Here is a 26,926-nt window from a genome sequence, read left to right on the forward strand (position 1 = left end):
TGCACCTAAAGGAAAAAATGTGGATAAATCCAACTATCTTTTAGAGCCTGTTGTTTGTACTAAGTACTGTGGAGTTGCTTCTAATTTTCTAGGAAGTCACAAAGCTGCCACAATGGTCTAAGTGTACAATCCCTCCCTTGTCAGGGCCCAGTGCCTGCTCAGCTTATGGTTCCACACTGGTGAACGACCGTACAATCTCTCCTCATCAGTGACACAGAGATAAAAATAATCAGAGGTAGTCATATTCTAAACATTTGCTGGTTCACACCTTCCTCTAATAGGGAGAGTATTGTTCAGGCACAAAAGATCATCTCTTCTAACTCCTACTGGGCAAATATCTTGATTATGTCAACAAAGTGCTTTTGTAAATAGAATATAGTGACAATATCAATAAGAATTGGAAAAAAAAATCTGCCAGAGAAAATCCCTGTGATGATCTACCCTTGGGATAATCCAGAGTTGATAAAATGCCAAATTCTTCTCATAGTCCATAGAGATTTGCCTCAGCCTGGGCCTATTTTTCCTAAAGGAGAGTTTAACACTCCTGAGACTCCCTCTGGTTGGCCTCTCCTCCTCACCCAGCTGATCAGCTTTCACACAACAACATACCACATAAGTGTAAAGCTAAATTTCTGGGCCTGAATTGTCATCCTTCATACCTGGCTGAAGCTACAGCTTTCTCCCAGACAGAATTCAAAATGTCTAAGCTTATCTCCAGAAAACTCTTCAAATACTTTAGGTAACCCAATGGCAACAGTTTTGCTACTAAAAAACTCCCCAATATCTTCCTGTTCGGGCAGGTCCTGTTGAAATCCCCCTCCTCATAAGGGGGAATCTGAGTGAAAACACTGCCAGCTTCCAGTTCCCTTAGGCAAATTTCCAGTCCCAGTGCAAGGCCATGAGGTTAAACATTTCTCGATGACGCAGGCTCCCTCAGAGGGAGGAACAAGGGAAAAAATCAAAACTTACTCTTCCCAGTGCAGTAAATCAAGAGTAAGCAGCCAAGTCGTTTTAAAAAAAAAAAAAAAAGAGTGACGTTAAACTATATACTGTCTGCTCTGTCAAGGCCCCCAGTGGGAGTACAGAACCAGGATAGGAGCTGTGGGATGGGAGACAAGGCAACTGCTGGATCAGCAGTCTAACCAAATTCATAGATAAATCTCTAGAATATTAATACATTGTATGTTTCCAACCACTGTATAAGTTAAAATAACTGGAGCAACTAAAGCAAAGTGACTGAATTGGTGGTTGTGGGGTGAAGAAATGGAGTCACACATACAGAAAATAAAATCATTATTAAAGATTAAAATGTATACTAGGCGGAAGGTTGGGAAGACTACAAGAAAGGACATTTCATCAACTTCTTGGGGAAAGAGTACAAGGTTGATCATAGAGAATGCAGACTCATCTGAAGGGCTGCTGGGCTCTGGGATCCCTGGCCACGTGCAGATGATAGCAATGGGCAATCCCAGATGAGAATGAAATAAAAATGGAGCTGTTTCCAAGAACTGATTTATAGATCACAGAGCTTTAGAATTAGGAAGGATCTAATGCTTACAAGGAGCCCTGGTGGGGCAGTGGTTAAGAGCTACAGCTGCTAACCAAAAGGTCAATAGTTCAAATCCACCAGCCGCTCCTTGGAAACCCTATGGGACAGCTCTACTCTGTCCTACAAGGTCGCTACGAGTCAAAATTGACTCAGCGGCAATGAGTTTGGCTTTTAGTTTAATGCTTACAAGAAAATGCCAGTGACGAAAACACTGATCCATTTGTACAGTACTTTACTTCTCAAAGTGCTTTCATTCATTTAGTCTCTTAAAAAAGAAAAATTATGTACCTGCTATGTGCCAGGAACTGGGGACACAGATTTAAGACAACATGCCTGCTTTCAGGGGGTTTATGTTTAATGATGAGACCTGCTAGGAACAACAATGCAATCAAGCAATTGCTCTATGGTGGTATGTACCAAATACACATGGAGTACAGGGAAAGAGCAACCTCACTCTGTCTGGGGGAATCAAAGACAGCACCCATCTCAGAGGTGGTGACCCTTTGAGCTGAAATTTGAAGGATAAGTAGAAGTCAGCCGGCTTCCAAGCACAGAGTGGAATGGACAAGGCAGAGAGAAGACCATATACAGAGGAATAGAAAAGTAAAAGAGCACAGAGTGTTCTGGAAACTAAAAGCAGTTCAGCACTGCTGGAGGGTGTGAAGTTGGAAGTGACAGGAGATGAATGAATAGTTAGTCAGAGACTAGATAGACAAATATAATAGTTTAAATTCTACCCTGTAGGAAATTAGAAGCCACCAAAGAATTCTGAGCAGGAGAATAAAATGATTAGAATCAATAATTCGAAAAGTTATCTTGGCAACTCTGTAAAGGACAGATTAGAGGAGGATCTGGCTATAGGCAGGTAGCCAGTAAGGACGCTACTGAAGTCACAGTGAGAAACGTTGAGTCTGATCTAGGACAGTGAAGATGAGAAGGTAAAAGTAGAGGTAGAATCTATAGAATTCAGAGATCAAACAGATGTAGGAGTAAAGAATCGAGAACGACTCCCAACTTTCTGGTTTGGACAACTGGTACCAAGTTGGCGAAGCTGGCCTCAGGGTAGTCCTGGGGAATGATCGTACCAGTTTTAAATGTGTGGAATCTGAAGTGCATGTGAGTCACCTGGATTCCCAAAAAACTAAATCCATCGCCATCAAGTCAATTTCGACTCACAGCAACCCTACAGGACAGAGTAAAACTGCCCCACAGAGTTTCCAAGGAGCACCTGGTGGATTTGAACTACCGACGTCTTGGTTAGCAGCCATAGCATTTAACCACTATCCCACCAGGGTTTCTTCTAGACTCCCAGGTGCAAAGAATTAGTGGAATAAGTGAATTTGGAGCTCAGGAAATAGGCTGGGGGTAGAGATAAAGATACATGCATCCCTGAATCAGCGGTGGTTGAAGCCACAGCTCAGGATGAGATTGTTAGAGAGAATGTGTAGACTGAGCAGAAAAGAGTCAAGAATTAACCCTGGGAAATACTGACATTTAAAGAGCAAGCAAAGGAAGAGAAGACTAAAAAATTAAAAAAGGAGTGAACGAAGGCCAGAGAGATAGGAGAGAGAGAACTGTGTCTATAGCATATGTCTACAGCTGCCCAGCACTGGAATACCTTTCCTATGGGGGAAATTCCAATGCAGGTAGAAGGCAGGCCCCTCCCTCTTCCTATGTGAGATGCCGAAGAGGAACAGACAGCCCTCTCTCCCTGGCATCTAGCTCACAAATACGTAACCAAAGTCCAGCCAATCAGATTCTCCCATCTAGAACTTTGAACGTTGAGGGAATGGCACAATGGTGGAGAATGTAATCAGAATTATTCATGGCATTGTGGCCAGTGTCTACTGGTGGTGGTGTTAACAGCATCAAGTGTTCAGTAGCCAGGCCAGCAGCAGAGAAGTCCAGTGAGTAGTACTAGTCACAGAACCCTAAGCAGACTGCTCCCATGACACAGTCTTCACTATGTCTTGCCTCACTCAGTTTCTGCTCATCTTCTGAACTTCCTTATCCAACCTTCTCATTAAGGCTGTGCACTATCCAATACTTTTTAAATAAGTTTATTATATGCCTAGGTTAGCCAGTGTTGGTTAACCCAAAGAACCCTGAGTGATATAGAATGGGGGAGAGTATCAAACAGGGTCAATGGTAAAGAAGATCAAGTAAGATGAGGACTAAAATGGGCCCACTGGGTAGAGTGACTTACTGGTAGGTCACTGGTGATCTTGGGTAAATGTGGGTTCTCATTCCATCCTTACAACACCTTGTGAGGAAGAGAAGGCAGGTACTATATCTTTATTTTAGGGATGAAAACACTGACTCTAAAGGAGATTAAGATTACTTAAGGTCATAAAGTTCTTTTTACTATCCAAGGTTGCCCTCAAGATGAAATTATTTTAAAGATGCTCACTAAAAAAAAAATAAAGGAGATGTTAAATGTCTATACTCATTCTTATACTGAATGTCAATTGGCATAGATGATAGCCATATATAGTTCCTAATCCTGGTTTTACGACTTCTTCAATTTTTGTAATATAAAGAAGATCCTAACAAAAGCATAGGCTCCTTATAGACAACGACTCAGAAACATCCCTAAGAAGATTCCTGGCCATCATCCTTCCATGGTTCATTCGTGCTGCCTTTGTCACTACTCTAAGAACACATCATCAGCTACAAGAGACTCTTCAAGAGGAAGAAGATATCTTCTATCCCTGACCATGAGAACCACTGTGGGAATGAGACGTTGAGAACTTTCAAAAGAAGGTTATTTCTCAACTTCATTCCTTTGGGATATGTCACAGCCAGGAAGGGAGAAATTGGAAAAAGCAGCTTTCACAAACTGCCAAATCTATGTCCTAGTCCCAGGGGATAATTAGTCAATGAGGTTTTGTGGAGTTGATGTAATGTTGGCAGAGGCTAATGTTTTATAGTTGAACATGTTCCCTCCTGGTATTTAGCTTAAGGGCTAAAAGGGATGACATCCTGGAAAGCCAAGAAACTCATACCCATAACACCACCACTTAGCAATCTGCATCTTAAAAGTAATTTGTGAACTTTAACTGATCCATCTCTACCATGGTAGGGAGCCATGCACTCTCTACCATGAGTAGGGTACAAGAGCATTTGTTAAACTATAAATTTTCTATTTCTTATTTTATATACCTCTTCCGCTAGGAAAAGAAATTCTTAAGCAGCTCCAAAGAACAATTTAAAAAGCTTAAAGTAATGAAAGAAATTAGAAGAAAGGAAAGCTTTTTAAGGCATAAAGTCTGTTTGTGGCATTTTAATTCCACTACTAGCACAGCAAGCTTAAAGCTGTCTGACATTCTTATAAAAACAATTTTTGAAACTGAGTACGTTAAGCCAAAAGATTTCAGGGGCATCATATATCGCATAGAAACTGTCAATCTTAACTTTAGAAGTACTTTAGAAGAGATAAGAATCAGTGGGTGGGGAGCAGAAGTATTAAGACACTAACACTCTTGATTTGAGCTTGAGTTATTAAACTTCAAAATAAATGCTTGCCATTTTAATAAAAATTGGTAAATCCTATGACTTAAATATGCCATGATTATATCCCAAAGCCTGAGACAAAACCAAAAAGAACAAAAATTAAAATCTCTTATCAATAAGTCAAAATATATAATGTTTCTAAATACGTGATAGTTCCTTATTTGAAATGAGACAATTTTTGGTTCAACCCTGGGCAGAGGCGATCTAGTGATAATGGATACAAACGTTCTATAGTTTATATATCTTGAAAATTTCACAAAAATTAAAACTGACATTCCTTAAAATGAATGGGGGGAGGGGTATAAAAAATATAATCCTCTACATCTTCTAAAGGAAATAGAGAGTCATGCTTAGCAGGATGGTTTGTATTTTCTCTGCAGGGAAATATTTTTTGTGAGAAGCTGTTGGGCTGGGGACCTGAATATAGAATGTTCCAGTGTGGCTTTTTCCTTTCCAATCTCTCTAATATTTGCCATTCACTTCATTAATTTATTAACATAAACTTATTCAGCCTCTACTATGTATCAAGCACTTTGAGAAATGTTGGATATAAAATGGTAGAATACCTCCATGAACAAATGCCTCCTTTGCCATGAGACCAGAAGAGCTGAATGGTGCCCAGCTACCATTGCTAAACATTTTGATCAAAGGTTCTATAATTCTGATCAAAAGGGGGAAAATGCAGAACAGAATTTAAAATTATCATGAAATCCAGGCTTCCTGGAGACACAAAGATTGGATGAACCCCTGAAACTACTGCCCTGAGATAATCTTAAAACCTTAAACCAAAAATATCCCCTACGGAATTCTTAAAACTGAACAACCGTTTACCTTAACTAGTAAAAAAGGTCTGCCTTGAGCATTATGTGCTTTTAAGAACCATCTACATGGGATCAAAGTGACAACAGCAACTCGAAAGATTAGATAAGAACCTTAAAACAAAACCACTGCCGTTGAGTCAGTTGCAACTCATAGCGACCCTATGTGGTACAACGCATTATTTAACATGGCCCTCCTAGCTCTGGTGGAGCAGTGGTTAAGAGCTTGGCTGCTAACAAAAAGGTCGGCAGTTCAAATCCACTAGCCACTCCTTGGAAACACTTTAGGGTGGTTTTTTTTTTTTTTTTACTGTGTCCTATGGGGTCGCTATGAGTCAGAATTGACTTGATGGCAACAGGTACGAGTTCTAGCCACAGTCTTTCTGACACACACACCATGATTAAGTGGGACTATGCAAATAAGGTATATGGAACCAGTGATGGCTGGGGTTGTGTGTTGGCTTGGCTGGGCCACAATTCCCAGTATTGTGTGGCTGTCCTCCATTTTGTGATCTGATGTAATTATCCTAAGTATCCTCCATTTTATGTGTTGTAAATCCTAACCTCTATATGTTAATGAGCCAGGATTAGTGTGGGTATATCTTGAGTCACAGCCCTGCAGAAGGGCATGACTCGGGGTCCCACCCTTATTCAAGTCCTGCCCCTCCCCAGGGTGTGGCCTGTATCCAAAGTATGCATGGGTGCTCTGGTGGGGCTCTCTCTCTCTTTCTGCATCTGGATCCTGCATCTGGCTCATCACTGTCTGACCTCTGGTTCTTGGGACTTGAGCTAGCGGCCTGCCATATGATCTGTCGATTCTGGGATTTACCAGCTTCCACAGCCCCGTGGGCCAGCAGCCTATTTTCTGACCTGATTTGCCAGCTTCCGCAGCCTTGTGAGCCACAGCCTTGTGGTCTGGCCTGCTGATTTGAGTTCATTGGCCCCTGCGGTCATATGAGTCAGGAGAAGCCTATGCCTGACCCACGGATTTGGGACTTGCCAGCCTCCACAACCGCATGAGCCATTTCCTTAATGCGGTTCATGAGTTCTGTGAGACAGTGCAGCAAATTAAGGAACCCAAAGACGTGAAGGAGAGTACTGAGGAGGAGTAGTTGATGCTAGAGATGACAGACTGGTACCGCAATTTGGAAATGTTGGACATTTAGGGTATCTTTAACCTCTGCCTCATAGGAACCAGCTTTATGCTGACCCTTATAAAAGAAATTATTCACTGACCCTATGAGACAGGGACCTTAAAAAAAACAGGGACCTTAGGGGGCGTGAATTTATGTTTCGGGGGAAGGACAACTCAGAAAAGGAGGGTGAGAATGTTTGCACAACTCAAAGAATTTAATCAATGTTATTAAATGGTACATGTAGAAACCGTTGAGTTTGTGTATGTTTTGCTCAGTATATTCTCAACAATAAAATAATTTTTAAATGGTAAAATAATAACGATGACATAAGATTCCTGCCTTTATAAAATTTACAATCTAGTGAGAGAAATACACATTAAACAAACAAATCCTACAAACAAACATATAATCTCAAAGTATAATGAAGAAAACAAAAAGAGAGAATGAGAGAGAATGAAAATATCCAGGGCAGGGGGCAATAAATGAGACCTAAAGGATGAAAAGTAGGTCAGAAATTAAGAGGAGAGGAAGGAGGGAGAAAAGAATGGAACCTAGAAAGCAAAAAGGGATGCACAAGGGATGAGGCTGAAGAAGTAGGCAGGATAGATCATACAGGCCCATGCACTCCAGAAAACTGACCAACTACTCCATAAATAAAAACATTGATTTCAGGCCTACCGTATTTTTACACAAATATACCCACTCCTCACTTACCAACTATCTCACTATCTGACATTTCACATTTACGACAATAATAAAAAGTCTACTATCTGCTTTGAGCGTTAACAGCGTATGTCTGGTAGTAATGAATGCTGAGGTGCAAGGCAAGAGTAATGCTGGCTGTGACGGTGAAGGTTATGTGTCAACTTCACTGGGCTATGATTCCCAGTGGTTCAGCAGTTATGTAATGATGTAATTTACCTGTTATGTAATGATCTAGAGGAGCCCTGGTAGTGCACCGTTTAAAGTCTTCAGCTGCTAACTGAAAGGTCAATACTTCATACCCACCAGCCACTCCACAGGAGAAAGACGTGGCAGTCTGCTTCTATAAAGATTTACAGCCTTGGAAATGCTACGGGGCAGTTCTACTCTGTCCTAGAGGGTCACTGTGAGTCAGAATTGATGGCAACGGGTTTTGGTTTTTTGTAATGATGTACTTTTGCAGTTATGTATACCGATGTAGTTATCCTCCATTTTGTGACCTGATGTGGTCACCCTTCATTTTCGTATAATGCCTATTTTCACCTAACAACCTGGTCTTCGGAACCTAACCATGTTGATAAGTGAGGAGTAGATGTAACACATGGTATCCATTTTTTGGTCAACCATGTCCTCTGATCCCCCTGCCAAGTATTTTTGTAAGTACACTACGCTAATTTTTTACAATGTACAAAAAATTAGCATAGTGTTTACGAAAATACCTCATAGAGGGAGGGCGCATGTAAAAACACGTAACACACATGTTCCTCCCGTTGCCCCCATTGCCATCGAGTCAATTCCAACTCATAGTAACCCTATAGGACAGAGGAGAGCCACTCTATAAAGTTTCTAAGGAGCACCTGGTGGATTTGAACTGCCGATCTTTTGGTTAGCAGCCATAGTACTTAACCACTATACCACCAGGGTTTCCACACATGTTACTTGTGTAAAAATATGGTAGATATTATTTAAACTCTTATTCAAAACCGTCTCAATCAGAGCATGATTCTTATGAAGGTGATGACCATGTTTACTCTAGATTCTGAAACACCCTTTATGTAACACCCAGCAAATTCTATGTTGTTGGGTGCTGTCGAGTTGATTTTGACTCATAGTGACACCATGTGATAGAGTAGAAATGTCCCATATGGTTTTCTAGGCTGTAATCTTTACAGGAACAGATTACTGAGTCTTTCCCCCGTGGATGCACTGGGTGGGTTCAAACCACCAACCTTTTGGTTAACAGCTTAGTGTGTAACTATTGTGCCACCAGGGCTCGTTATGAGTACATGGAAAAATATACTTTCTCTTCAAATTTATGAAGACTGTTCTAAAAACGTTAATAATAACCACCTTAGTTGAGATTAAACATAAATTTAGTTACAATGAGCCAACTGAACAAAAGCCTAACTGCAATGGGGTTTTCAGGATAGAACTAATGGAAGATTATTTGCAAACATCTCATAGAATGACTTAGTCCAGATATAAAACTCAGCTGTTAAGAAGTTCCTCAAAGCTCTGGACTACACGGCTCAGAAGAGAAGGGGGGAAGAGGCACAAGGCCTTTTTTCTTACCAGAGCCAACAAGGACCTTCACGCAGCCCGTGTTCCTATTCTAAAGATATACAGGATTAAATTTACTTCCTATTCACAGAAGCTACTTTGCTACCTCGGAAAAAATTTCTAATGCATGTTAAGGGCAAGACACTGAAAATGTTCTTGCTTAGTATCAAACATATGATGCTGGTTTTGGCCACAGGAGGTACAGTGAGAAATCTTACTATGCTGTAATTCAAAATGCCATCCCTTTTAACCATGGTGAACAGGTACCAGATTCACCGTTAAAAACACGGAAGCTGAGGCCGGGCCAAGACAGTGGAGTAATCAGATGCTTCCTGTTGTCCCTCTTATAACAAAGATCTGAAAAAACATGTGAATTGATTATATATATGACAATCTAAGGCAAAGGTGAGGAACTGGACTGAGCAGCAGGGGGAGGGAGAAACGGTTCAGAAGCAGCGAGGAGTTGCCAGACATGACCCAGTGGGAATGGACAACCCGCACAATGGATCTGCTGCCACGAGCGCGGTAAACCAAGCAGTGGCGTGCGGGGCATGTTTTCCACATCGGGAGAGACTGAGCAGCAGGGAGTCTACTCACACCCCCAGAATCAGTGAAAAGCAGTGCTCAAATGGCAAAAATGTACATGAATCTAACCTACCACACAGTTCAAAAAACACTCCATTGAGAAAAACTTCTCTCCCATTTACCTGTCCCTTCCCACTCGGCACTGGGTCCAAACCAGCTTCAGAGACTGCTGTGTGCTCTGGGCCAGAAGTAGGACCTGCCAGGCATCCTGAGCCATTCTCCCGCCTTGGAGAGGGAACAAATTAACAAAAAGGAAAAAATAATCCACTGGCTCCCCTCAGCCAGTAACTCTGGGCAGGCACAACTCCTATGCTTAGGCACAGGCATAAGGGGTCCATGGACTCTGAATGCCTTTCACCCCTACAGGGACCTGTGTGGGCCCATTTCAACAGCTGTGGCAAGTTTGTGACATTTGACACCACTCTGCCTATTAAGCAGGATCTTCACCCACCCACATCAGGGACCTGCAGACTGGTAGCTCCATCCGTGCCACCTAGGCATACGTGACATGGGTCCGAGAATAAGTGATGCCTCCCAGTCCATATAGCCAACAGCACTGGGTGCCCATACTCCAGCTGCAAAGCCCACCCACTTACGCGCTTTAGGCAACAGGGAATGCTTTTCTCCCCCTCAGGGGCAGCTGTCAGCCCTCTGTCTTGCTCAGCACATGACCCCCTACTGCAGCCAGACACCTGTGCCTACAACGATCACCCCTGCCCATCTAGGATTGTAGGTGAGAGCCTGCATCACACACTTGGTGACCAACTACTAGGACACCTGAGCTCAATACATACAAAAAAAGTAAATGGACTCGTGGACTCACATACCTAATAACAGCTCTAACCACCTGGTGACAGGACATTAGAGCTTCAAAGACACCGATAATCAAACTAACTCACACGAGCAGCCTATTTGGCATATCAAAACCAAACCAAACAAGAAGCTAGGACACAGTAAGCAAACATAAAATAAATAAATACAATAACTTAACGATGGCTCGGAGACAATAGTCAGTAACAAATCACATTAAGAGGCAGACTATGATGGCTTCAGCAAGCTCCCAAAACAAAGACTGAAGGAATCTTCTGGATGAAGAGAACTTCCTGGAATTACCAGAGGTAGAATACAAAAGACTAATACCCAGAACTCTTCAAGAGATCAGGCAAAACCCAGAACAAGCTAAGGAGCACGCAGACACAGCAACAGAGGAACTGAAGATTAGAGAAGTACATAATGACAAATTTAACAGGCTACAAGAATGCACAAAGAGACAGCAAACAGAGATCCAGAAGATTAACTATAAAATTTCAGAATTCGACAACTCAATAGAAAGTCAAAGGGGCAGGATTGAGGCAATGGAAGTCAAAATTAGTGAGACTGAAGACAAAGCACTTGACACCAACATAGTTGAAGAAAAATCAGACAGAAGAATTTAAAAAAATGAAGAAACCCTAAAAATTACGTGGGACTCTATCAAGAGGAATAACCTATGAGTGACAGGCATACCAGAACGGGGGGAATAACAGAGAAGACAGAGAGAACTGTTGAAGATTTGTTCGCGGAAAACATTCCTGATATCATAAAAGATGAGAAGGCATCTATTCAAGATGCTCATCAAACCCCACACAAGGTAGATCTCAAAAGAAAGTCACCCATACATACTCTAATCAAACTTTCCAAAGCCAAACATAAAGAGAGAATTTTAAGAGCTACAGGATAAAAAAAAAAAAAAAGATCTACGAAGGAGAGTCTGTAGTTCGGACTACTGAGCAGAAACCATGCAGGCAAGAAGGCAATGGAATGACATACATAAAGCCTTGAAGGAAAAAAAAACTGCCAGCCAAGAATTATGTATCCAGCAAAACTGTCTAAAATATGATGGTGAACTTAGGACATTTCCAGATAAACAGATGTTTAAGGAATTTGCAAAAACCAAGCCAAAATTACAAAAATACTAAAGGGACTCTCTCTCCAATAACATCAGATAACAACCCAAAACTAGAACACGGGACAGAGCAACCAGATATCAACCCAGATAGGGAAATCACAAAAATAAATCAAAGCTAAAATACTGAAAATAGGGAAACAGAGACATCATTATGTAAAAGATGATAGCATTAAAACAAAAAAACAGGGACTTAAAAAATATAGTCATACATCTTTCATATGAAGAAATCAAGGTGATATAAAGAAATAAAAGTTTGGTTTAAGCTTAGAAAAATAGGGGTAAATGTTAAGGTAATCATAAAGGAAACTAACAATGCTACACACCAAAATAAAAAACAAGAAAAATATGAAGACTCAGCAAATACAAAACCAACAGCAAAGAAAAAGATGAAAAGAAAATACATACAGAAAAAATGACTCAGCACAGAAAACTAAGTGTAACAAAGAAACCGTCAAAAACACACAAAAAAAGACATGAAAATGACAGCACTAAACTCATACGTATCAATAATTACGCTGAATGTAAATGGACTAAATGCACCAATAAAGAGAGCAAGCTGCAGAATGGACAAAACAACATGATCCGTCTATATGTTGCCTACAAGAGACACACCTTAGATTCGAAGACACAAATTAAAATTCAAAGGACAGAAAAAATATGTATCAAGCAAACAACAATCAAAAAAGAGAAGAAGTGGCAATGTTAATTTCTGACAAAATAGACTTTAAAGTAAAATCCACCACAAAGGATGAGGAAGGACACTACATAATAATTAAAGGGTCAATACACCAGAAGGACATAATCATATTAAATATTTACGTACCCAATGACAGAGCTCCGAAACACATAAACTCTAACAGCACTGAAAAGAGAAATAGACAGCTCCACAACAGAGTAGGAGACTTTAACACACCACTTTCAGTTAGGGACAGAACATTCAGAAAGAAGCTCAATAAAGATACAGAAGATCTAAATGTTACAGTCAACCAACTGGACCTCATAGACATATACAGAACACTCCACCCAAAAGCAGCCAAGTATGCTTTCTTTTCCAAAGCACATAGAACATTATAAAGAAAAGACCACATATTAGGCGATAAAGCAACCCTTAACAGAATCCAAAACATCAAAATATTACAAAGCATCTTTCCTGACCATAAAGCCATAAAAGTAGAAATCGACAACAAAAAAAGCAAGAGAAAAAAATCAAACATGTAGAAACTAAACAACACCTTGCTTAAAAACTACTGTGTTACAGAAGAAATTAAGGACAGAATAAAAAACTCATAGAGTCAAATAAGAATGAAAACACATGCTACCAGAACCTTTGGGACACAGAAAAAGCAGTGCTCAGAGGTAAATTTATAGCAGTAAACACACACATCCAAAAAAAAAAAAAAAAGGTCAAAATCAAAGTATCAACTCTACAACTTGAACAAATAGAAAGAGAGCAGCAAAAGAAGCCCTCGGACACCAGAACAAAGCAAATAATAAAAATTAGAGCAGAATTAAATGAAAAAGAAAAACAATTGAAAGAGTAAACAAGACCAAAGCTGGTTCTGTGAAAAGATCAACACAATAAATTAGCCAAACTGACAAAAGAAAAACAGAAGAGGAAGAAAATAACCTGATTAATAAATGAAATGGGTGATATCACAACACACCCAACAGCAACTAAAAGAATAATAAAAGAACACTATGAAAAATTATACTATAACAAATTTGAAAACCTAGAGGAAATGGACAAATTTCAAGAAACAGACTACCTACCTAAAACTAATACCAACAGAGGTAGAACAACTAAATAAACCTATAACAAAACAAGAGATTTAAAAGGTAATTAAAAAAACTCCCCCCACCAGAAAAAAAAAGCCCTAGCCCTGATGACTTCACTGGAGAATTCTGCCAAATTTCCAGAGAAAAGCTTACACTACTACTATTAAAGGTATTTCAGAGCATAGAAAAGGATGGAATACTCGCAAACCTCATTCTGTGAAGCCAGCATAGCCCTGATACCAAAACCAGGTAGAGGCACCACAATAAAAGAAAACTATAGACCAATATCCCTCAAGAACTTAGACACAAAAATCCTCAACACAAGTCTTGCCAATAGAATTCAACAACATATCAAAAAAATAACTCACCATAACCAAGTGGGATTCATACCAGGTATGCAGGGATGGTTCAACATTAGAAAAACCATCAATGTAATCCATCACATAAATACAACAAAAGATAAGAACCATAAGATCTTATCGATAGATGTAGAAAACGCATTTCGCAAAGTCCAACACTCATTCATGATAAAAACTTTCAGCAGAATAGGAATAAAAGGGAAATTCCACAGAATAATAAAGGGCATTTACACAAAGCCAACAGCCAACATCATCCTAAACAGAAAGATTCTAAAACCATTCCCCTTCAGATCAGGAACCAGACAAGGATGCCCTTTCTCACCACTCTTATTCAACCTTGGGCTCTGAGGTCCTAACCAGAGCAATTAGGCTAGATAAAGAAATAAAGGGCATGCAGATTGGTAAGGAAGACATCAAAGTATCTCTATTTGCAGATGACATGATCTTACACACAGAAAACCCTACAGAATCCTCAAGAAAACTACTGGAACTAATAGACGATTTCAGCAGAGTATCAGGATACAAGATAAACAAACAAAAATCAGTTGGATTCCTTTACACTAACAAAGAGAACTTGGAAGAGGAAATCACCAAATCAATACCACTTACAACAGCCCCAAAGAAGATAAAATACTTAGTAATAAATCTAAACAGAGACGTAAAAGAACTATTAAAAAAAAAAAACTGCAAGAAACCAAAAGAGGCCTACATAAGTGGAAAAACATACCTTGCTCATGGATAGAAAGACTCAACATTGTGAAAATGTCTATTTTACCCAAAGCAATCTATAGATAGAATGCAATCCAGATTAAACTCTAATGGCATTTTTTTTTAAGAGATGGAGAAACAAAGTACCAACTTCATATGGAAAGGGAAGAGGCCCTTGATAAATAAAGCATTACTGAAGAAAAAGAACAACAACAAAGTGGGAGGCCTCACATTACCTGATTTTAGAATCTGCTATACCGCCACGGATCCTTCTTCCTAGTCTGTCTTAGTCTGGAAGCTCAGCTGAAACCTGTCTTCCGGGGTGACCCTGCTGGCATCTGAATACCAGTGGCATAACACCCAGCATCACAGCAACACACAAGCCCCCACGGTATGACAAAATGACAGACACATGACAGACTAGGAAGAAGGACCTGGCAGTCTACTGAAAAGCATTAGCCAGTGAAAACCTCATGACGAGCGGCGGAACACTGTCTGATACAGTGCTGGAAGATGAGCCCCCCAGATTGGAAGGAACTCAAAAGATGACTGGGGAAGAGCTGCCTCCTCAAAGTAGGGTCGACCTTAATGACGCGGATGCAGTAAAGCTTTGGGGACCTTCATTCACTGATGTGGAATGACTCAAAATAAGAAGAAACAGCTGCAAACATCCATTAATAAGCGGAACCTGGAATGTATGAAGTATGAATCTAGAAAAATTGGAAATCGTCAAAAATGAAAAGGAACACATAAACATCAATGCCCTAGTCATTAGTGAGCTGAAATGGACTGGAACTGGCCATTTTGAATCAGACAATCATATACTCTACTGTGCTGGGAATGACAACTCGAAGAGGAATGGTGTCGCATTCATTGTCAAAAACGTTTCAAGATCTATCCTGAAGTACAATGCTGTCACTGATAGGATGATATCTATATGCTTACAAGGAAGACCAGTTAATACGACTATTATTCAAATTTATGCATCAACCACTAGGGCCAAAGCTGAAGAAATTGAAGATTTTTATCAGCTGCGGCAGTCAGAAATTGATCGAACATGCAGTCAAGAGGCATTGATGATTACTGGCGATTGGAATGCGAAAGTTGGAAATGAAGAAGGATCAGTAGTTGGAAAATATGGTCTTGGTGACAGAAACAATGCTGGAGATCGAATGATAGAATTTTGCAAGACCAACGACTTCTTCATTGCAAATACCTTCTTTCACCAACATAAACGGTGACTATACACATGGACCTCGCCAGATGGAACACACAGAAATCAAATTGACTACATCTGTGGAAAGAGACGACGGAAAAGCTCAATATTATCACTCAGAACAAGGCCAGGGGCTGACTGTGGAACAGACCATCAACTGCTCATACGCAAGTTCAAGCTGAAACTGAAGAAAATCAGAGCAAGTCGACGAGAGCCAAAATATGACCTTGAATATATCCCACCTGAATTTAGAGACCATCTGAAGAATAGATTTGACACACTGAACATTAGTGACCAAAGACCAGATGAGTTGTGGAATGACATCAAGAACATCATACGTGAAGAAAGCAAGAGGTCATTGAAAAGACAGGAAAAAGAAAAGACCAAGATGGATGTCAGAGGAGGCTCTGAAAACTTGCTCTCAGACATCGAGAAGCTAAAGCAAAAGGAAGAACTGATGAAGTGAAAGAGTTGAACAGAAGATTTGAAAGGGCCTCTTGAGAACACAAAATAAAGTATTATAATGACATGTGCAAAGAGCTGGAGATGAAAACCAAAAGGGAAGAACAGGATCAGCGTTTCTCAAGCTAAAATTCAAGCCTCTAGTTGCAATACTGAAGGATACTATGGGGAAAATATTAAACGATGCAGGAAGCATCAAAAGAAGATGGAAGAAATACACAGAGTCATTATACCAAAACGAATTAGTCGACGATCAACCATTTCAAGAGGTGGCATGTGATCAGGAACCAATGGTACTGAAGGACGAAGCCCAAGCTGCTCTGAATGCACTGGCGAAAAACAAGGCTCCAGGAATTGATGGAATATCAATTGAAGTGTTTCAACAAACAGATGCATCGCTGGAGGTGCTCACTCGTCTATGTCAAGAAATATGGAAGACAGCTTCCTGGCCCAGTAACTGGAAGAGATCCATGTTGTTGTTGTTGCTGTTAGGTGCCATCGAGTCAGTTCCAACTCACAGCAACCCTATGCACAACAGAACAAAACACTGCCCGGTCCTGCACCATCCTTACAATCATTGTTATGCTTGAGCTCATTGTTGCAGCCACTGTGTCAATCCACCTCGTTGAGGGTCTTCCTCTTTTCCGCTGACGCTGTACTCTGCCAAGCATGATGTTCTTCTCCAGGGACTGATCCCTCCTGACAACATATCCAAAGTATGGAAGACGCAGTCTCACCATCCTTGCCTCTAAGGAGCATTTTGGCCGCACTTCTTCCAAGACAGATTTGTTCGTTCTTTTGGCAGTCCTTGGTATATTCAATATTCTTCACCAACACCACAATTCAAAGGCGTCAATTCTTCTTTGGTCTTCCTTATTCATTGTTCAACACTTTGAAGAGGTCTTTTGCAGCAGATTTGCCCAATGCAATGCATCTTTCGATTTCCTGACTGCTGCTTCCAGGGCTGTTGATTGTGGATCCAAGTAAAATGAAATCCTTCACAACTTCAATCTTTTCTCTGTTTATCATGATGTGTTCATTGGTCCAGTTGTAAGGATTTTTGTTTTCTTTATGTTGAGGTCCAGTCCATACTGAAGGCTGTGGTCTTTGATCTTCATTAGGAAGTGCTTCAAGTCCTCTTCACTTTCAGCAAACAAGGTTGTGTCATCTGCATAACTCAGGTTGTTAATGAGTCTTCCTCCAGTCCTGATGCCCCATTGTTCTTCACATAGTCCATCTTCTCGCATTATTTGTTCAGCATACAGATTGAATAGGTATGGTGAAAGAATACAACCCTGACACACACCTTTCCTGACTTTAAACCAATCAGTATCCCCTTCTTCTGTCCAAACAACTGCCTCTTGATCTATGTAAAGGTTCCTCATGAGCACAATTAAGTGTTCTGGAATTCCCATTCTTCGCGGTGTTATCCGTAGCTTCTTATGATCCACACAGTCGAATGCCTTTAAAGTCAATAAAACACAGGTAAACATCCTTCTGGTATTCTCTGCTTTCAGCCAGGATCCATCTGACATCGGCAATGATATCCCTGGTTCCACACTCTCTTCTGAAACCGGCCTGAGTTTCTGGCAGTTCCCCGTCGATACACTGCTGCAGCCGTTTTGGAATGATCTTCAGCAAAATTTGGCTTGCATGTGATATTAATGATATTGTTCTATAATTTCCACATTCGGCTGGATCACCGTTCTTGGGAATAGGCATAAATATGGATCTTTTCTAGTCAGTTGGACAGGAAGTGGTCTTCCGTTACTTCTTGGCATAGACGAGTGAGCACCCCCAGCGCTGCATCTGTTTGTTGAAACATCTCAATTGATATTCCATCAATTCCTGGAGCCTTATTTTTCGCCAATGCCTTCAGAGCAGCTTGGACTTCTTCCTTCAGTACCATCAGTTCCTGATGATATGCCACCTCTTGAAATGGTTGAATATCGACTAATTCTTTTTGGTATAATGACTCTGTGTATTCCTTCCATCTTCTTTTGATGCTTCCTGCATCATTTAATATTTTCCACATGGAATCCTTCACTATTTCAACTCGAGGCTTGAATTTTTTCTTCAGTTCTTTCAGCTTGAGAAATGCCGAGCGTATTCTTTCCTTTTGGTTTTCCATCTCCAGCTCTTTGCACATGTCATTATAATACTTTACTTTGTCTTCTCGAGAGGCCCCTTGAAATCTTCTGTTCAGTTCTTTGACTTCATCAATTCTTCCTTTTGCTTTAGCTGCTCAACGCTCAAGAGCAAGTTTAAGAGTCTCCTCTGACATCCATCTTGGTTTTTTCTTTCTTTCTTTCCTGTCTTTTCAGTGACCTCTTGCTTTCTTCATGGATGATGTCCTTTATGTCATTCCAGAACTCGTCTGCTCTTTGGTCACTAGTGTTCAGTGCATCCAATCTATTCTTGAGATGGTCTCTAAATTCAGGTAGGATATACTCAAGGTTGTATTTTGGCACTCGTGGACTTGCTCTGATTTTCTTCAGTTTCAGCTTGAACTTACATCTGAGCAATTGATGGTCTGTTCCATGGTCAGCCCCTGGCCTTGTTCTGACCAATAATATTGAGCTTTTCCATCTTGTCTTTCCACAGATGTAGTCAATTTGATTTCTGTGTGTTCCATCTGGCGAGGTCCATGTGTATAGTTGCTGTTCGTGTTGGTGAAAGAAGATATTTGCAATGAAGAAGTCATTGGTCTTCGATCTCCGGCATTGTTTCTATCACCAAGGCCATAATTTCCAACTACTGATCCTTTTTCGTTTCCAACTTTCATATTCCAATTGCCAGTAATTATCAATGCATCTTGATTGCATGTTCGATCAATTTCAGACTACAGCAGCTGATAAAAATCTTCATTCTCTTCGTATTTGGCCCTAGTGGTTGGTGCGTAAATTTGAATAACAGTCGTATTAACTGGTCTTCCTTGTAAGCGTATGGATATTATCCTATCACTGACAGCGTTGTACTTCAGGATAGATTCTGAAACGTTCTTTTTGACAATGAATGCAACACCATTCCTCTTCGAGTTGTCATTCCCAGGAGGCTATATGATTATCCAATTCAAAATGGCCAATACCAGTCCATTTCAGCTCACTAATGCCTAGGATATCAATGTTTATGCGTTCCACTTCATTTTTGACGATTTCCAGTTTTCCTAGATTCATACTTCGTACATTCCAGGTTCCGATTATTAATGGATGTTTGCAGCTGTTCCTTCTCATTTTGAGATCCATATTTATGCCTATTCCCAAGAAAAGTGATCCAACCGAATGTGGAAGTTATAGAACAATATCACACACAAGCCAAATTTTGCTGAAGATCATTCAAAAACGGCTGCAGGGAACTGCCAGAAATTCAGGCCAGTTTCAGAAGAGGACGTGAAACCAGGGATATTACTGCCGATGTTAGATGGATCCTGGCTGAAAGCAGAGAATACCAGAAGGATGTTTACCTGTGCTTTATTGACTATGCAAAGGCGTTCGACTGTGTGGATCATAACAAATTATGGGTAACACTGCGAAGAATGGGAATTCCGAACACTTAATTGTGCTCATGAGGAACCCTTACATAGATCAAGAGGCAGCTGTTCAGAGAGAACAAGGGGATACTGATCGGTTTAAAGTCAGGAAAGGTGTGCATCGGGGTTGCATTCTTTCACCATACCTATTCAATCTTTATGCTAAGCAAATAATCCAAGAAGTTGGACTATATGAAGAAGAACAGGGCATCAGGATGGAAGACTCATTAACAACCTGAGTTATGCAGATGACACAACCTTGCTTGCTGAAAGTGAAGACGACTTGAAGCACTTACTAACAAAGATCAAAGACCACAGCCTTCAGTATGGATTACACCTCAACATAAAGAAAACAAAAATCCTCACAACTGGACCAATGAGCAACATCATGATAAATGGAGAAAAATTTGAAGTTGTGAAGGATTTCATTTTACTTGGATCTACAATCAACACCCACTGAAGCAGCAGTCAAGAAATCAAAAGACGCATTGCATTGGGTAAATCTGCTGCAAAGGACCTCTAAAGTGTTGAAGAGCAAAGACGTCACCTTGAAGACGAAGGTGCACCTGACCCAAGCCATGGTATTTTCAATCGCATTACTGGTATGTAAAAGCTGGACAATGAATAAGGAAGACCGAAGAAGAACTGACGCCGTTGAATTGTGGTGTTGGCGAAGAATATCGAATATACCATGGCCTGCCGAAAGAATGAACAAGTCTGTCTTGGAAGAAGTACAACCAGAATGCTCCTTAGAAGCAAGGATGGCGAGACTGCATCTTACATACTTTGGACATGTCGTCAGGAGGGATCAGTCCCTGAAGAGGACATCATGCTTGGCAGAGTACAGGGTTGGTGGAAAACAAGAAGACCCTCAACAAGGTTGACTGACACAGTGGCTGCAACAATGAGCTCAAGCATAGCAAGGATTGTTGAGGATGGTGCAGGACCAGGCAATGTTTCGTTCTGTTGTGCATAGGGTTGGTATGAGTCGGAACCAACTCAACAGCACCTAACAACAATAACAATACCGCCAAGGCAGTCAAAACAGCCTGGTAGTGGTACAAAAACAAATACATAGACCAATGGAACAGATGTGAGAATCCAGATGTAAAATAATCCACCTATAAGCAGCTGATATTTGACAAAGGCCCAAGGTCCACTAAATGGGGAAAAGACAGTCCCTTTAACAAATAGTGTTGGCATAACTGGATATCCATCTGCAAAAAAATGAAACAAGATCCATACCTCACTCCATGCACAAAAACTAACTCAAAATGGATCAAAGACCTGAATATGAAATCTAAAACCATAAAGATCGTGGAAGAAAAAAATAGGGACAATGCTAGGAGCCCTAATACACAGCATAAACAGTATAGAAAACATTACTAACAATGCACAAACACCAGAAGAAAAACTAGATAACTGGGAGCTCCTAAAAATTAAACACCTATGCTCATCCGAAGACTTCACCAAAAGACTAAAAAGACAACCTACAGGCTGGGAAGAAATTTTTGGCCATGACAAATCTGATCTGCATCTAATCTCTAAAACCTACAATATACTGCAAAACCTCAACAACAAAAAGAAAAATAGCCCAATTGAAAAATGAGCAAAGGATATTAACAGGCACTTCATCAACAAAGACATTAGATGGCTAACAGATACATGAGGGAATGCTCACGATCATTAGCCATCAGAGAAATGCAAATCAAAACTACAATGAGATTCCATCTCACCCCAACAAGGCCGGCATTGATCCAAAAAACACAAAATGATACATGTTGGAGAGGCTGTGGAGAGACTGGAACACGTATACACTGCTGATGGGAATGTAAAATGGTACAACCACTTCGGAAACTGATTTGGCACTTCCTTAAAAAGCTAGAAGTAGAAGTACCACACGATCTAGCAATCCCATTCCTTGGAATATATCCTAGAGAAATAAGAGCTGTCACATGAATAGATATATGCACACCCATGTTCACTGCTGCACTGTTCACACTACCGAAATGATGGAAACAACCTAGGTGCCCATCAATGGACAAATGGATAAACAAATTATTGTATATTCACACAATACTGTGCAACAACAATGAATCCATGAAACATCTCATAACATGGATGAATCTGGAAGGCATTATGCTGAGTGAAATCAGTCACAAGAAGGCAAATATTGTATGAGACCACTATCACAAGAATTCAAGAAAAGGTTTAAACACAGAGGAAAACATTCTTTGATGGTTATGAGGGTGGGGAGGGAGTGGGGTATTCACTAATTAGATAGTACATAAGAATTATTTTAGGCCAAGGGAAGCACAACATACAATACAGGGGAAGTCAGCACAACTAGACTAAAACCAAAAACTAAGAAGTTTCCTGAATATAACCAAATACTTCGAGGGACAGAGTAGCATGGGCGGAGGTCTGGGGACCATGCTTTCAGGGGACATCTAGGTCAACTTACATAACAAAGGTTATTAAGAAAACGTTCTGCATCCCACTTTGGTGAGTGGTGTCTGGTGTCTTAAAAGCTAGCACACAGCCACCTAAGATACATCAATTGGTCCCAACCCACCTGGAGCAAAGGAGAATGAAGAACACTAAAGACATAAGGAAAATACGAGCCCAAGAGACAAAAGGGCCGCATAAACGAGAGACTCCATCACTCTGAGACTGGAAGAACTGGATGGTGCTCAACTACCACCAATGACCGCCCTGACAGGGAGCACAACAGAGAGAGTCCCTGACAGAGCAGGAGAAAAGTGGGGTGCAGAACTCAAATTCTAATAAAAAGACCAGACTTGATGGTCTGACTGAGACTGGAGGGACCCCAGAAGACACTATCCACGGACTCTTTGTTAGCCCAGAACTAAAACCATTCTCGAAGCTAACCCTTCAGACAAAGATTATGCTGGACTATGAGACATAAAATGATACTGGTGAAGAGTGTGCTTATTGGCTCAGGTAGACACCTGAGACTAAACAGGCAGCTCCTATCTAGAGGCAAGATGAGAAGGCAGTAGGGTCACATGACAATGTGTTTATAAGTTTTTGTATGAGAAACTGACTTGAATTATAAACTTTCACGTAAAGCACAATAAAGAAAAACAAAATAGGGAAGCTTCTAGGCCAAGATTAAAGTTCGTATAAAGGCTTTCTAAAAAGAGTCAGATGAAGAAAAAAGGTAATCCCTAATCCGAAAAGAGGTCTAGAACAATAGAATTTAACACAGGTATTATGAAAGAGGCGAAGATTAGAGGTCTTTCTGTCTCCTTGTTTTTAACAGTTACATTGTAGTGTTCTGAGCTAGACAGATAAGGGAAGGAAGCGAGCAAAAAAAGACAAGTAGGCTATGTACTGAGAGAATGGAACAAAGGAACCTATTATCAAGAGCTACCATACAGTTGTTTTGGTATGAAAGGATCTGAACTTCACATAAAAGTCAATATAGTATAGTGGGCAAGAGACTGTGAAGTCAAACCGCCTAGGCATAATCTCAGCTCTACCACTTACCAGGTATGTAGACTATGCGTAAGTTCCTTACCCGCTTTGTTCCTCAATATCCGCATCTGTAAAATGGGATAAGAGCATCTATCTCATATAGAAGGGGCCTTGGTGGTACAATGGTTAAGCGCTAGGCTGCTAACTGAAAGGTTGGTGGCTTGAACCCACGTAGCAGCTCCACTGGAGAAAGACCTGTGATCTACTTCCATAAAGATTACAGCCAAGAAAACCCTATGTGGCAGTTCTAGTCAGTCAAAATCAACTTCATGGCACGTAACATCATCTCATACAGATGTTTTGAGGATTAAAGGTATCGATACATGTAAGGAGCTTAGAAGTCTACAGAGTAAGCACTAAATGTTAGCTGTTGTTTTATTTTTTAGAATACTTTTCACAGATTTTTTATTTTTGCTGGAATTCTTAATAATCTGTTCTTAGAATTCCATATTCTACAATTTTCCTGTTTTGTTCTCTACTAATTTTTAATAAAGTTTGTTTTTAAAGTACAAGGCTGGTTCAGCTATGCTTAAAGCAAGTGATGAAAAAGAGATCTGTACACCTGTGGTGCAGAATTTTAAATGGGAAACGCTCTACCCCTGGGTTTAGGCATGGTTGTTGTTGTTAGGTGCCATCGAGTTGATTCCAACTCATAGCTACCGTACGTACAACAGAATGTACAACAGCACTGCCCGGTCGTGTGCCATCCTCACAATTGTTACGCTTGAGCCCACAGTTGCAGCATGGTGGGGTCCCAAGAAATGAGTGAAGAGGGAAAAAACCTCAGGGAGAAAACTCATGGGCCACCTACAGAGCTGGTCCTTCTCACCTAGAGACTACCTTCCAGAATTCCTCTCCAACCTTAGAGGGTTTTGTGTAATATTTTATTTAGACAGCCCGTTTCTTGGCAAGAGCTCAGGGGTTAAGAGACACAGGTGATATAGGTGGGAAAAAAGTTCAACACTTCGTTAACTTTTTAGCATTAGTCAGCCATGTTACCTCCCTTTCCACCTGCTTACTTCCTTCAAGAGTCATTTAACTCCAACCTCCTGGTGCCCAAATTAGCTCAGGGTACTCCAAAGTGGAGGTGAAAGTCAATCAGTCTGATTTGTTATGCCCAATGGGATATTTTTATGTTGCACATAAAAGAAAAAAGCAATAGAGTGCTCTATAGACTTAAAAAATTTCAGAACAATCACACCCACTTATGGGTTGTGAAAAGCACAGCAAAAGAACCACACAAGTTCAAAGGCATAACAGCATAGTCTAACTGAAATTGATAAATCCAGTCTCACACTGTAAATGGACTAAAGAGAAAAGAACCAGTAGTACCAGTTGACGTTGAGTCAATTCCGATTCATGGCAATCCCATGTGTGTCAGAGTAGAAGTGTGGTGCACAGGGTTTAATGGCCGATTTTTCAGAAGTAGATTGCCAAATCTTTATTCCGAGGCCTTTGGGTGGACTCGAATCTCCAACCTTTCAGGCAGCAGTTGAGTATATTAACTGTGTGCACTACCCAGGTGAGAAAAGGGAAGACAGAAATTACTAACAGAAGTCAGAGTCCCTAAGTAAATTTTTGTAATAGTTGTGAACCTTATATTAATATTTAGAAATAAGAGTTTTAACCTAAAGGTCATTTTAAGCTTACAACAATTATAGATAATTTCCTAAGTTTCAAAATTAAGTTTAATTTACATACAATAAACTTCACCCATTCAAGCTGTAGTTTGATGTTTCTGACAAACGTATACACCTGCATAACCGGTACCACCATCAACATACGCAACCTTGTCGTCTCCAGAAGCCTCCTTGTGACCCCTTGTAGTCAATTTCTCCTTTCACTCACAGCCCCTGGCAACCACGGACCTGCTGCCTATCAATCTAAAGAAGTCTGCATTTTTTTTCCTCATACAAATTTTTTTAACGAGATACAGTCCACATACCATACAGCTGGCTCTTTTAAGGTATATATTTCAGTGATTTTTAGTATATTCACAAAGTCGTACAGCCATTAACACTGTCCAATTTCAGAACATTTTCATCACCTAATAAGAAATGCCAGACCCGTGAGCAGTTGCTCCCCACCTCTGTCCTTCCCAGTCCCTGGGCATCACTCTTCTGTCTCTACAGATTTGCCTATCTGGTTGTCGTTGTTAGGTGCTGTCTCACAGCAGTTCCATCTCATAGTGACCCTACATACAACAGAAGGAAACAATACCCAGTCCTGCACCATTCTCATAATTTCTGCCATGTTTGAGCCCACTATTGCAGCCACTGCATCAATTCATCTCACTGAGGGTCTTCCTTTTTTTTGCTGACTGTCATGGATCGAACTGTGTCCCCCAAAAATATGTGTGAACTTGGTTAGGCCCAACTGTGTGGCTGTCCTCCATTCTGTGACTGTAATTAAAGAGGATTAGGGTGGGATTGTAACACCCTTACTAAGGTCACATCCCTGATCCAGTGTAAAGGGAGTTTCCCTGGGCTGTGGCCTGCACCACCTTTTATCTTAAAAAACCAAACCCAGTGCCGTCGAGTCAATTCCGACTCATAGCGACGCTACAGGACAGAGTAGAACTGCCCATGGAGTTTCCAAGGAGCACCTGGTGGATTCGAACTGCCGACCCTTTGGTTAGCAGCCGTAGCACTTAACCACTCTGCAACCAGGGTTTCCCCTTTTATCTCAGAAGAAATAAAAGGAAAGGGAAGCAAGCAGAGAGTTGTGGGAGCTCATACCACAGAGAATGCAGTGCAGGGAGCAGAGCACATTCTTTGTACCCAGGGTTCCTGCACAGAGAAGTTTGATGAGGGCCAAATGAAAAAGCCTTCCCCTGAAGCTAACACCCTGAATTTGGACTTTTAGCCTATTTTACTGTGAAGAAATAAATTTCTCTTTGTTAAAGCCATCCACTTGTGGTATTTCTATTATAGCAGCCCTAGATGACTAAGACACTGACCCTCTACCTTACCAAGCATAAAGTTTTTCTCCAGGGAATGGACCCTCCAGATAATAAGCCCAAGGTACATGAGACGAAGTCTCGCCATCCTCGCTTCCAAGGAGCACTTTGACTATACTTCTTCCAAGACAGACTTGTTCATTCTTCTGGCACATCTCATATAAACTGAAATCATACAATAGGTGGCTGTTTGTGTCTGGCTTCCTTCACCTTGCATAATGTTTTCAAGGCTCATGTATTTTATAGCATGTATTAGTAATTGTACTTTACTAAGCACAACGTCCTTCTCCAGGGACTGATCCCTCCTGATAACACGTTCAAAGTATGTGAGATGTAGTCTCGCCATCCTTGCCTCTAAGGAGCAATCGGGCTACACTTCTTTCAAGACAGATTTGTTTATTCTTTTGGCAGTCCATGGTATAGTCAATATTCTTCGCCAACACCATAATTCAAAGGTGTCAATTCTTCTTCTTTATTCATCGTCCAGTTTTCACATGCATATGAGGTGACTGAAAACACCATGGCTTGGGTCAGGTGCATCTTAGTCTTCAAGGTGACATCTCTGCTTTTTAACCTTTAAAGAGGTCTTTTGCAGCAGATTTGCC

General features: G+C 40.7%; 2 protein-coding genes across 2 annotated transcripts in view; both read right to left on the reverse strand.

Moving 5' to 3' along the window:
* The window catches only part of MRTFA (myocardin related transcription factor A), a 138,068-nt gene that overhangs the window by 95,953 nt on the left and 15,189 nt on the right, over positions 1 to 26,926 (reverse strand). The gene's annotated exons all lie outside the window — the stretch shown is intronic.
* Positions 1 to 26,926, reverse strand: part of LOC126076495 (uncharacterized) — a 170,717-nt gene that overhangs the window by 22,495 nt on the left and 121,296 nt on the right. The window lies entirely within an intron of this gene.

Source organism: Elephas maximus, chromosome 4 (genome assembly GCF_024166365.1).
Source record: "Elephas maximus indicus isolate mEleMax1 chromosome 4, mEleMax1 primary haplotype, whole genome shotgun sequence".
Lineage (NCBI taxonomy): Eukaryota > Metazoa > Chordata > Mammalia > Proboscidea > Elephantidae > Elephas > Elephas maximus.